Genomic DNA, 7,099 nt, shown 5'->3' with positions numbered 1-7,099 from the left:
AGCAGTTCAGTTGTAATGGGAAAGGCCACTGTGATGTGTTGACCCTCTCCTACTGAACTGTTTCACTGAGTCATCTCAACTCATATAGGAACTCAGGGACTCTTTAAGTTACATCTTACATTGCCCTCAAACAACACGACCATTTCCTTTATTTTGAAAAGCTAAGAATGGTGAATAGGAAAAGAATCCAGAGTAATAAAACAACAGATTTTTTCCTCCAAGATTTTTTCTTACTCACAGAAGAATTTTGCATCATCATAACACCTAAAGCAATAAGTATGGTAAGTTTTAACATTCCCCCAAATCTGTGAACTTTCTTCAAACTGCTGATCTATAAAATGTTTGCATTTCTGCATAAAGGTGTGGGATTATTATTTCATTGTTATTATATACATAAGTCTTTTCTTCCAATTTTCATGATGGCCTTATACTTCTCCACACTCTTGCCAAATACAGTGAAAAATATGTAACTCAGGAGGAGGAGTCAAGATGGCGGAGAAGTAGCAGGCTGAGACTACTTCAGGTAGCAGGAGATCAGCTAGATAGCTTATCTAAAGATTGAAAACACCTACAAATCGATCGGGAGATCAAAGAGAGGAAGAACAGCAATTCTAGAAACAGAAAATCAACCACTTTCTGAAAGGTAGGATTGGCGGAGAAGTGAATCCAAAGGGAGGAGAAGATAGACTGCAGGGGGGAGGGGCCAACTCCTGGCAAGCAGTGGAGCAACGGAGCACTAAATCAGGACTTTTAAAAGTCTGTTCTGCTGAGGGACATCGCTCGAGGGGCTAAACTGGGGTGAAGTGCACGCGGGGTCAGTGTGGCCTCAGGTCCCGCAGGGTCATAGAAATATCAGGGGTGTCTGAGTGTCACACAGCTTGCAGGTATTAGAACAGGGAAGCCGGCTACAGAGACAAAGCCAAGGAGTGAGCTCACAGTTCGGGGTTACCTTGAACCAGTAGCAGGCTGGGTGAGTTCAGAGTGTGGCCAGAGGCCAGGGAGATGGGAGTAACTGGGCACTATTCTCTGAGGGCTCATTGAGGAGTGGGGCCCTGAGCTCTCAGCTCCTCTGGGCTGGAGACTGGGAGGCTGCCATTTTCATTCCCATCCTCCAGAACTCTATGGAAAGCATTCAGGGAACAAAAGCTCCTGAAAGCAAACCCGAGCTGATTAGTCAGCCTGGCCCCTGGTAAGGGTGGTGCAATTCCACCTGGGGCAAGGACACTTGAGAATCACTACAACAGGCCCCTGCCCCAGAAGATTAACAAGAAATCCAGCCAGGACCAAGTTACCTACCAAGGAGTGCAGTTTCAATACCAAGGAGAGCAGCGGAATTCCAGAGGAGGAGAAAGCAAAGCACAGAACTCATGGCTTTCTCCCCATGATTCTTTAGTCTAGAAGTTAATTTAATTTTTTTCAATCCTTTTTCTTCTTCTGCTAATATTTTTTAACTTTTACCCTTTTCTTTTTTAACGTTTTTAAAACTAGTTTATATTTTTATATTTTTTCTTTATTTATTTTCTTTTTTTAATTGTTTCTTTTTTTTTCCTGAACCTCTTTTTATCCCCTAGTTCCCCCCATGATTTGGGGTCTCTTCTGATTTGGTTAAAGTGCATTTTCCTGGGGTCTTTGCCACCCTTCTAGTATTTTACTTGCTCCTTCATAGGCTCTTACCTGGAAAAAATGACAAGGTGGAAAAATTCACCACAAAAAAAGAACAAGAGGCAGTACTGAAGACTAGGGACCTAATCAATATACGACATTGGTAATATGTCAGATCTAGAGCTCAGAACAATGATTCTCAAGGTTCTAGCTGGACTCAAAAAAGGCATAGAAGATATTAGAGAAACTCTCTCGGGAGATATAAAAGCCCTTTCTGGAGAAATAAAAGGACTAAAATCTAACCAAGTTGAAATCAAAAAAGCTATTAATGAGGTGCAATAAAAAATGGATGCTCTCACTGCTGGGATAAATGAGGCAGAAGAAAGAATTAGCGATGTGGAAGACCAAATGACAGAGAATAAAGAAGCTGAGCAAAAGAGGGACAAACAGCTACTGGACCATGAGGGGAGAATTTGAGAGATAAGTGACACCATAAGACATAACAACATTAGAATAACTGGGATGCCAGAAGAAGAAGAAAGAGAGAGGGGAGCAGAAGGTATATTGGAAAGCATTATTGGAGAGAATTTCCCTAATATGGCAAAGGGAACAAGCATCAAAATCCAGGAGGTGCAGAGAACCTCCCTCAAAATCAGTAAGAATAGGTCTACACCCTGTCACCTAATAGTAAAATTTACAAGTCTTAGTAACAAAGAGAAAATCCTGAAAGCAGCCTGGGAAAAGAAGTCTGTAACATACAATGGTAAAAATATTAGATTGGCAGCAGACTTATCCACAGAGACCTGGCAGGCCAGAAAGAGCTGGCATGATATATTCAGAGCACTAAACGAGAAAAACATGCAGCCAAGAATACTATATCCAGCTAAGCTATCACTGAGAATAGAAGGAGAGATAAAAAGCTTCCAGGACAAACAAAAACTGAAAGAATTTGCAAACACCAAACCAGCTCTACAGGAAATATTGAAAGGGGTCCTCTAAGCAAAGAGAGAGTCTAAAAGTAGTAGATCAGAAAGGAACAGAGACAATATACAGTAACAGTCACCTTACAGGCAATACAATGGCACTAAATTCATATCTCTCAATAGTTACCCTGAATGTTAATGAGCTAAGAGCCCCAATCAAAAGACAAAGGGTATCAGAATGGATACAAAAACAAAACCCATCTATATGTTGCCTCCAAGAAACTCATTTTAAGCCCGAAGACACCTCCAGATTTAAAGTGAGGGGGTGGAAAACAATTTACCATGCTAATGGACATCAGAAAAAAGCAGGAGTGGCAATCCTTATATCAGATCAATTAGATTTTAAGCCAAAGACTATAATAAGAGATGAGGAAGGACACTGTATCATACTCAAAGGATCTGTCCAACAAGAAGATCTAACAATTTTAAATATCTATGCCCCTAACGTGGGAGCAGCCAATTATACAAACCAATGAATAACGGAATCAAAGAAACACATCAACAATAATATAATAATAGTAGGGGACTTTAACACTCCCCTCACTGAAATGGACAGATCATCCAAGCAAAAGATCAACAAGGAAATAAAGGCCTTAAATGACACACTGGACCAGATGGACATCACAGATATATTTAGAACATTTCATCCCAAAGCAACAGAATACACATTCTTCTCCAGTGCACATGGAGCATTCTCCAGAATAGATCACATCCTCGGTCCTAAATCAGGTCTCAACTGGTATCAAAAGATTGGGATCATTCCCTGCATATTTTCAGACCACAATGCTCTGAAGCTAGAACTCAATCACAAGAGGAAATTTGGAAAGAACCCAAATACATGGAGACTAAACAGCATCCTTCTAAAGAATGAATGGGTTAACCAGGAAATTAAAGAAGAATTGAAAAAATTCATGGAAACAAATGATAATGAAAACACAATGGTTCAAAATCTGTGGGACACAACAAAGGCAGTCCTGAGAGGAAAATATATAGTGGTACAAGCCTTTCTTAAGAAACAAGAAAGGTCTCAAGTACACAACCTAACCCTACACCTAAAGGAGCTGGAGAAAGAACAAGAAAGAAACCCTAAACCCAGCAAGAGAAGAGAAATATAAATATCAGAGCAGAAATCAATGAAATAGAAACCAAAAGAACAATAGAACAAATCAACGAAAATAGGAGCTGGTTCTCTGAAAGAATTAATAAGATTGATAAATCCTTGGCCAGACTGATCAAAAAGAAAATAGAAAGGACCCAAATAAATAAAATCATGAATGAAACACAGACAATTATAAGAACATACTATGAGCAACTCTATGGCAACAAATTTGACAATCTGGAAGAAACGGATGCATTCTTAGAGACATATAAACTACCACAACTGAACCAGGAAGAAATAGAAAGCCTGAACAGACCCATAACCAGTAAGGAGATTGAAATAGTCATCAAAAATCTCCAAACAACCAAAAGCCCAGGGCCAGACGGCTTCCCCGGGGAATTCTACCAAACATTTAAAGAAGAACTAGTTCCTATTCTCCTGAAACTGATTCAAAAAATAGAAATGGAAGGAAAACTTCCAAACTCATTTTTTGAGGCCAGCATCACCTTGATCCCAAAACCAGACAAGAATCCCATCAAAAAAGAGAACTACAAACCAATATCCTTGATGAACACAGATGCGAAAATTCTCACCAAAATACTAGCCATAGGATTCAACAGTACATTAAAAGGATTATTCACCACGACCAAGTGGTATTTATTCCAGAGCTGCAAGGTTGGTTCAACATCCACAAATCAATCAATGTGATACAACACATTAATAAAAGAAAGAACAAGAACCATATCATATTCTCAATAGATGCTGAAAAAGCATTTGACAGAGTACAGCATCCGTTCCTGATCAAAACTCTTCAAAGTGTAGGGATAGAGGGCACAAACCTCAATATTATCAAAGCCATCTATGAAAAACCCACTGCAAATCTCATTCTCAATAGAGAAAAACTGAAAGCTTTTCTGCTTAGGTCAGGAACAGGGCAGGGATGTCCATTATCAGCACTGCTATTCAACATAGTACTAGAAGTCGTAGCCTCAGCAATCAGACAACAAAAGGAAATTAAAGGCATCCAAATCAGCAAAGAAGAAGTCAAACTATCAGTCTTTGCAGATGATATGATACTGTATGTGGAATTCCCAAAAGACTCCACTCCAAAACTGCTAGAACTTGTACAGGAATTCAGTAAAGTGTCAGGAAATAAAATCAATGCACAAAAATCAGTTGCATTTCTCTACACCAACAACAAGACAGAAGAAATGGAAATTAAGGAGTCAATCCCATTTACAATTGCACCCAAAACTATAAGATACCTAGGAATAAACCTAACCAAAAAGGCTAAGAATCTATACTCAGAAAACTATAAAGTACTCATGAAAGAAATTGAGAAAGACACAAAAAATTGGAAAAATGTTCCATGCTCCTGGATTGGAAGAACAAATATTGTGAAAATGCCTATGCTACCTAAAGCAATCTACACACTTAATGCAATTTCTATCAAAATACCATCCATTTCTTTTCAAAGAAATGGAACAAATAATCCTAAAATTTATATGGAACCAGAAAAGACCTCGAATAGCCAAAGGAATGTTGAAAAAGAAAGCCAAAGTTGGTGGCATCACAATTCCGGACTTCAAGCTCTATTACAAAGCTGTCATCATCAAGACAGCATGGTACTGGCACAAAAACATAGATCAATGGAAAAGAATAGAGAGCCCAGAAATAAACCCTCAACTCTATGATCAACTAATCTTCGACAAAGCAGGAAAGAAAGTCCAATGGAAATTTCTCCTTTTATTCCAAGAAAATATTGTCATCACGAAAAGTATTTTCTCACTTTGCTTTCCCTGATAAAGATTAGTGTGGCTTTCTAAAAATGGAGATGATTTTTCACATTTCTCAAATGTATTTCTGTTGGTATGTTCACTTTTTCAGTTAGAGAAGCATAACCTCTTTCAGAAACACAATCCTAAATTTCTGACACAGTAGCCCTGGTGTTGGTGAGAACAGGAGAGGTTTTTCTTTGATGCATATCTGAGCAGTTTCACACACTCAAGCACCTGGAAAACAAAATCTCTTTATTCTCTGAATACTGTTCCTGGTAATTCATTTGTTGACCAGTCAGTTCTGATCTTCTTTTTCTCTTCTTTCTTTAGTGAGAGTCAGACACCATACTGCCTTGTTTCTTGCCTTATCTCAATCCTTAAGAGCATTATACAGGGGATGTTCTTTTTTTTTTATAATTTTTTTTTTATTGACAGACAGAGATCACAAGCAGGCAGAGAGGCATGCAGAGAGAGAGGGGGAAGCAGGCTCCCCGCTAAGCAGAGAGCCCGACTCGGGGCTCGATCCCAGGACTCTGGGATCATGACCAGAGCTGAAGGCAGAGGCTTTAGCCCACTGAGCCACCCAGCTGCCCCACAGGGGATGTTCTTATTCCAATTTCTCTGATGGGAAGCTGAGACTTAGAGAGTTCATTATTTGCTTACATTCACATGGCTAGTTACTATGGCAAAGTTTGGGACCCAGTAGATACTTGTTTGTTCCTTAGTGCATGGTCTATACCATTATATGCTATGAGAAACATTAAGCCATAAGTGTATTCTGAATATATAGTCTTTTGTAGTCTGACGTTTTAAACAGACTATGTAGTTGAATGTGTAATAGTAATAGCTCAAAATTTGTATGACTCCTCATGCAGAAAACAATGCTTCCATTTCTAATCATGGCACTAAAATTGCTTCTATTCCTCCCAAGACATCAAGGAAGTCTTGTTGAATCTGCATTTATTAAATTTTCACAATGTGAAATTTAGGGTATTTTTATAAAAGGGCAAGTCCTTTTAACACCATTTCATTCAGTCTTTCTGTATTGGGATCAAATCTGCTGGGACTATGGAAGGAGCAGTTGTACTACATGCAGGTCTCAGTTGCAGAACTCAGAGCTGCCTTTGCACTCCTGCTGGGACATCTGCAGAAAGACCAATAGAGAGGATCTTCTGATGAGCAGCTCAGGGTATTAAATCAATATCCTGGAACTTGTTAGGGTAATTTGGAGTTCAAAGGAACAGTTTTTCAGGAATAAATGGGTTAAGAGATCATCATTAATATTTCATACTCTAAAAACTCATCTGTTCTTGTATCAGAGAGAACTGAATTCTGGAAAGAAATTACTTTATAATCAAACCAGATATCCATCCCCTCAATATGTAGAGATACAAAAATATATACCTATAAAATATTGAACATTCATATTTTGAATATTAAAATACATATTTCTATTTTGTTCCTCTGTAAAATCATAGAAGTAGTAACTCTAAGTTGCAGAAACAGAGGGAACGCATCTCCTGGAAAAGGAGATCTAGGAAAAGAACTGGTACGTCTAGGAATGGCATCTAGAAACTGGCATCTAGGAAAAGAACTGGTCCAATACATGATAATCTTTTAAGAGAAAAGATTTAGAA

The sequence above is a fragment of the Mustela nigripes genome, chromosome 4 (genome assembly GCF_022355385.1).
Source record: "Mustela nigripes isolate SB6536 chromosome 4, MUSNIG.SB6536, whole genome shotgun sequence".
Taxonomy (NCBI): Eukaryota; Metazoa; Chordata; class Mammalia; order Carnivora; family Mustelidae; genus Mustela; species Mustela nigripes.
Note: the sequence above shows the minus strand (reverse complement) of the source record.